Source organism: Chionomys nivalis, chromosome 4, assembly GCF_950005125.1.
Source record: "Chionomys nivalis chromosome 4, mChiNiv1.1, whole genome shotgun sequence".
Lineage (NCBI taxonomy): Eukaryota > Metazoa > Chordata > Mammalia > Rodentia > Cricetidae > Chionomys > Chionomys nivalis.
This window is the reverse complement of record NC_080089.1, coordinates 18,943,021-18,949,886: the sequence shown is the minus strand read 5'-3', so window position 1 is coordinate 18,949,886 and position 6,866 is coordinate 18,943,021. Positions and strand designations below refer to the sequence as shown.

Sequence of the window (6,866 nt, the reverse complement as noted above, 5' to 3'; positions counted from 1 at the left end):
GAGAATGAGCAGAGAATTCTACATCTTGAACACAGGCGCAGGAAGTGAACTGTGTCACTGGGCACAGTTCAAGCATAAGAGATCTCAAAGACTGCCCCCACAGTGGCACATTTTCTCCAACAAGCTGAAACCTCCTAATAGTGGCACTCCCTATGAGCTTAGAAAGGCCAATTGCATTCAGACTACCAATGACAGCTTGCAGTAATCACCCCAGGACTCTCCTCATTCACTACTATTCTTTGTAGGAAGAGTTTGCTCTGATCAAAGGTGAGAGAAGCTTTTTTCTACAGGTATAAGTATAGGTATTTAGAAAACAATTTTCTGTCTTGTCAATTTATCAACTCAGAGTCTTCATATAATTTAGAATAATAGTGCTGGAGGTGTAGTTCAATGAGTAGCATGCTTGATTAGTATGCACTGTGCAAGACACAGGGAGTGATGGGTAGACATGAATGTGGCTACTACTGACATAACAAAACATACTGTTCCATTATAAACATTTTATGGCACAATTAAAAGAAATGAACCTCAAAATGTGAATAAAGACTGGGGTAACTTGTTGAATAAAGCTCTTGGTGCACAAACATGAGTACTAGTATTTGGATTCCTGAGAACCCAGGAGAAGCCAGATGAAGTTGCACACATCTCTAATTTCAGTATATCTACAGTGAGATGGAAGGTAGAGACAGCAGAATCTCCACAAGCTCACTGGTTGGCCAGCCTGGCATATGCAATTCATCAAGGGACACTGTCTCAGACAAGGTGTGAGGTGAGGACCCACATTCAAAGTTATTTTCTGACCTTCACATGTCCACATGTATACATGTCTCCATATTCATACATAGATATTCATACACACATCATCATCATTATACACATTCACACATCAATAGAGAAATCTTAAAATAGCAATAAAAATAGAATAAATGCATAAATCAGTAGCATGGACCTTTATTAAGATTGTCAAGATTCTGTATCAAGTGCAATATTGTAGTAAGGAGGCTGCTTGTTCATTTCCCAGTTGCCCAGACTTCTGAAATAACCACACAGAAACTGTATTAATTAATTCACTGCCTGGCCAATTACTTAAGCATATTGCTATCTAGCTCTTACATCTAGAATTAACCCATCTCCATTATTTTATATTTTACCATAAGGCTTGTGGCCTACCAGCAAGGTTTCAACATCTCTGGCAGTGGCTCCATGGCTTCTCCTTGATTCCGCTTCCTTTCTCCCAGCATTCAGTTTAATTTTCCCTGACTAACTTTACTCTACCTTATCACAGGCCTAAGTCAGTTTCTTTGTTAACCAATGGTATTCACAGCATGCAGAGGGGAATCCCATATCACAATATCTTGTTGTGTAGCAATGTCCCCTTAAATTGACTAAGGTAATTTCATCTAGTTCTAACTTTGTTTATGTATGTCTAGACAGTACTCAGTCTTTCACCCAACAATAATCACATCTACCTTGGCAATGCTTTAGAGACTGTTCCTGACCCTGATCATGGTCCAGATGTATGAATCAAAATAATGAATGTTTGTGCAAGCTAAAACAATAAAATAAAATAACTATATAAATCATAAATCAAAAATAATTGTCTTGTGTCTGGAAAATGCTGGTAGTCTCTGCAAGAATAAAAAAGACAGATGTTGCAAGACTTCTCCAAACCCCCCACTGATGTAAATGCTCCCAGTACTGATGCAATTGTGTGTTTTGTCAAAACACTGTACTCCTGAGCTCTAGCACCAAGAGAGATTTTGGAGATATTAGTCAACTCTTGGTCTGGCTATTATTAAAGTACTCTTATACTCTTAATGAACTTAATTAGTGTCATTGTTGATAATTGTCCCACTCTGAATTGATACATCTCCACAAGGAAGGAGTCATGAGACTTTGGAACTTAACAAACTTCACATAGCTGAGAAAGCTGAAACTTACATGGGGACCCATTCCCAAGGATATAGAAAGAGTAAACAGCTTCTGGAAGAGGAGACTAATCCACCTAACTACCAAGAAAAGGTTCTCCAACCTGTCTATCTGCCTAGAGGTCATGCAGAGATCTTTTGGGTTTTTTCTTCCATGACTTGTCACTCATGCTGGATTGGACTTTAGCAATGCAACTATTTTGGGTCATCTCTGCTCCTGTAAATACCTCCGACAGAAACTCATTGGTTCACTGGATCTGATTTTTCATGCAGTCATTACTTTGGTCTCTGAGTTCCCTGTCTAGGAGGATTCCTTAATTGCTGTACTTTGAAATAACTGGAAGAATTTGGGTTTGTTTAATTATGAGTGATACATTGCACTCTTAAATTACTCTAACAATAGTGCCACTGGGTTATAAAATTTTTTAGCTGCATTATAATCTTATGATACCACTGTCATATGCACAGGACATCTTTGACTGTAACATCATTGTTCAGCATATGATTCTCTTTAAGTTATATTCTACACACAGTATTTATTTTTACATCCATAAGTTTACATTTCTCTCAACCTTGGTCAGACCAGATTCTTTCTGCAGTGGATAGTAGTTAATGCAAACACACACATGTATAAGACAACTAAAGAAGATCAAGGGGATACAAATTGGAAAGGAAGAAGTCAACATATTGCTATTTTTAGATGACATGATAGTGTATGTGAACCACCCCCAAAATTCTACCAGAGAACTGCTACAGCTGATATCTATTTTCAGTGAAGTGGTTGTATAGAAGATTAACTCAAAAAAATAAATAGCCCTTCTATTTGCATATAATAAATGGTCAGGGAAAGAAATCAAGAAAACACTACCACATCCATCACAATAGCTAAAATAATATAATATCTTAGAGTAACTCTAACCAAGCAAGTGAAAGACCTGAATGACAAGAACTTCAAGTTCTTTTTTTTCAAATTAACTCATTTAATACTTACAACTACCTTAACATAATACCAATAGTACAGATACTAAAATTGGCAAATGGGACCTCATGAAACTAAGAAGCATCTGTAAGGCAAAGGACAATGTTAATAGGACAAAAACAGCAGCCTACAGAATAGGAAAAGATCTTCACCAACCCCATATCTGACAGAGTACTAATTTCCAACTATACAACAATGAGTGTAATTAATTGTTATTCAGTGCAAAATAAATTTTAAGAAACTAGACATCAACAAACCAAATAATCCATTCGAAAATGATAGGCATCTAAACGGGTAATTCTCAACAGAAGAATTTTAAATGAACAAGAAAGGCTTTTCAGAAATATTCAATATTATTAGCCCTCAGTGAAAATGTAAATCAAAATTACCCTGAGATTCTTTTTACACCTGTCAAGAGGAACACTCTTCTATTGCTGGAGGGAGTGCACACTTACACAGTCACTTTGGAAGTCAATATGACTGTTTCTCAGAAAAATGGGACTACATCTATCTCAAGATCCAGCTTTACCACTCTTGAGCATATACCCAAAAGATGCTCATTCATATCACAAAAATACTTGCTCAACCTTGTTCATAGAAGGTTTATTAACAACTGCTACAAACTGGAAACAATCTAGGTGTGCTTTGACCATAAATGGGGCTTCATTTATCTCAAGACCCATCTATCTCAAGACTGAAAAAAAGTCAATTAAATGATTCCAAATGACATTCGGTTGTACTCAGAATTCTGTTGTACTCAGAAATTGGTACCTATCCCAATAGTCACCAGACAGGCTTCATCCAGCAACTGATGCAGAGACCCACAGTTAAACATTCAGCAGAGCTCAGAAGATCCTAAAGAAGAGAGGGAGGAAGAACTGTGGGAGCCAGAAACATCAAAAACACCACAAGAAAAAAACACAGAGTCAACTAACCTGGACTCATAGTGGCTCAAACAGACTGAACCAACAAATAGGTAGCCTTCACAGCACTAACCTCAGCCCTCTGCATATATGTTACAGTTTTCTGAGTTGGTCTTCTTGTGGGACTATTAACAGAGGGAGAAGAGGCTATCTCTGACTTCTATATTGACTTTTGGTACCCGATTCCTCATACTGGGCCGCCTTGCCCAGCCTTAATACATGGGGAGGCATTTAGTCTTACTACACTTTGATATGCCATGTTTGGTTTATATCCATAAGAGACCTTCCCTTCTCTGAATAGAAGGTGAATTGAAAAGATTATAAGAGTCAGAGATAGTAGGTGTCTATAGTGAAACAGTATTTGCTGGGCATGAGTAGACTGTTGCATACATGAACTTACAGGGCTTTAACTGTGTGCACTGCACAAGACATGCACAGGATCAAGTCAGCAAATCTCAACATTGATGACAAAGTAGCTGATGAGGTCCACTGACATCTGAGATGCTATTGGTAACAGATGGCTTCTAGGGAGGAGAAAGTAGGTTTTCTTCAGGGATATTGACCCTGGGAAGTTTCCCATGCTAATGTAGATGATTCCACACAAACAACACTAAATGGACTGAATAGGTATTAAAAGAGAAAGAGAAAGAGAGAGATAGGCAAAGGAAGAAGGAGGGAGGGCAGAGGGAGGGAGGGAGGAAAAGAGGGAGAGAGGGAAGGAGGAAGAGAGTGAGGGAAGAAATGAAGATTGGAATGAGCTGTGGGAGCAGTAATAGGGGAAGATTATCATGGAGGAAACACATTATATATGCATATATTCTATATTTTATGTACATCAGTTTAAAAACTAGATGTCCCAGTAACAGTCACAATTCATAGGTTGTTTTTAGACACTGGGATTATAAAAGTTAACAAGACACCAGGAGGTCCTGGTCTGATATACATTTGTCATCATGGTTCAATTAGGAAAGATATCAGAAGACAAAGTGTACTATTCTTCCTTTGACAGTGATGTTAAAGATGCAAAGACATGTGAAAGTAATTTAGTTTTTGACAAGCAAAATAATGACATTAAGGAAAAAATAGATATTGACACCAAAAAATGTAAATTTTAAATTTGAAATACAAAAAGATGATGTTAAAGAGAGAATAATGATGCAGAAAGAGTGAATTTGAAATTTGGAACACAAACAAAGGAAAATTACCTTACTCAGAAAGGAAATGAAAGAAAAATGCAACTGTCCTCAAAGGAGCACTGTGTAGAAAATAATCCTACACAAATAAGAAGTTCCTCATTGGTGATCCTCAGGTTGAAGTTCTTCAAGATCAAAAAAAGTGATGCTAAAAAAGGACATAATTACAATTACCTGCTCTAAATAGAAAAATAGAATTACTAAAATTGTAAAAAAAAATGAGGATGATAATGATTACTACAAAGATGGACAAAGATAAAGTGCCAGTCCACTAAACCCTCTAATAAGTTTTAAAAAATAAATTAAAAAGTAGTATAAAACCAGTTTCTCTTCTTCTTTGTCTATCTCCTCTTGGAGGCCAAGTTCAGGCTGCTTAGAATGCCCGTAAGTCTGATTCATGTTCATCCCCAAGGATACATGTTTCTGGTGTAACCCTCTTGTCACCACAACAGAAATATAAATCAGAAAGAAAATCAGCAGGCACACAGCCTTCAAATGCAAAAAAAAAAAAAAAAAAAAAAAAAAGTAGCTATAAAAGGAATCAAAAAACACTGTAATAGATGTAACTCCTTTGTCAACTCTAGACATCATTCTTGTACAGCTATTTGAATTAGGCCCATCATATGGTCAGAAAGTAAAAGTTAAAAGGCAAGGAAATGTGAGCCAGTATGTGTATGAGGATGTGGTGGCTTTGAAAGTGACTCAAGATCTCTGAAATCAGCTGAAAAGGAAAAAAGCATGGGCAAAATTTTATCTGACATCATCAGTGGTAAATGCAGATCTAGATCTTAGAACCAAACAAAAAATCTTACATAACACAATGGACCTTAATCAGCTGTTGAAAACTTTCCTGAAATTAGATTGGGACAACAAAAACATACTTTGATTAGCCTTCAGTAATTCCTAGAAAAAAACTACTCTTTCACAGGAGAAGAGGTGAGATAGGCAAATCAGGAAAATAAGAGGCTTATGAAAGAACTGTCAAACCAGGTTGAAAAACGAGGAAGTAAAAGTTCAATTCCCAGATCTGTTTATACTTTCCTGTAAGTTGTATCGTAGTGCTATCAACAGACAAAAGGAACAATGAAGGATTGAAAGAGAAAATTTGGATTTATTGAAATAGCTTGAAGCTGGGAGGCCAACAGTTGGCATGAAACAATCTGAACAGCTCATGTACTATCATCAAAATATGGGTTATCTGAACTCCCTCACCATCCATTAGACAAGTGAGATCAACTCTGGGTCATTATAGCCTACTGAGAGGAGCTTCCAGGGCATACCGTGCCACCAGTCTTCTCAATTGTTAGACTAATGGATCAGTGCTGGACATATCCAGTGGCATTTTGCTAAAATCAAACCTCCAAATGTTCATAATGCCTGACTTTTTATGGTATATATTGTTTGCCCCATTTTAACAACATGTTTTATGCATTACTCTAACTCTTTGCAAACATCTGTAGTACATTTTTCAACTATACAACAATGAGTGTAATTGTTATTCAGTGAAAAATTGTTATCAAAAGACACTTTTCTGTAAAATCAGTGTTTCATATGGCAGCATATTTATAGGAGCTATATGTGCATTTAATAGAAACAGATGTGCATGAATATTTTCTCAAAATAGAAATTTACTTATTATATTGACCAAACAGCAGAGGTAATAATCCTTGTTGAAACAAGATGCTCTTCTATGTTCTTACTCTATTATTTTCAGTAACTAGAAACATAAACTTAAGCACCTCATGCTTCTGTTGTGTCAGAATGTCTGTAACATAATCACTTGATTATGTGTAACTCTCCCTATGAAGAAAATCTTGAAATTTGTTTTCACATATGGGCTGAT

The 6,866-nt window shown here is 36.6% G+C and overlaps 1 pseudogene; it reads left to right on the top strand.

The window, feature by feature from the left end:
- Positions 1–4,783: 4,783 nt before the first annotated feature.
- On the top strand, positions 4,784–6,438 carry LOC130872652 (cilia- and flagella-associated protein 97-like; annotated as a pseudogene).
- The last annotated feature ends 428 nt before the right edge of the window (positions 6,439–6,866 follow it).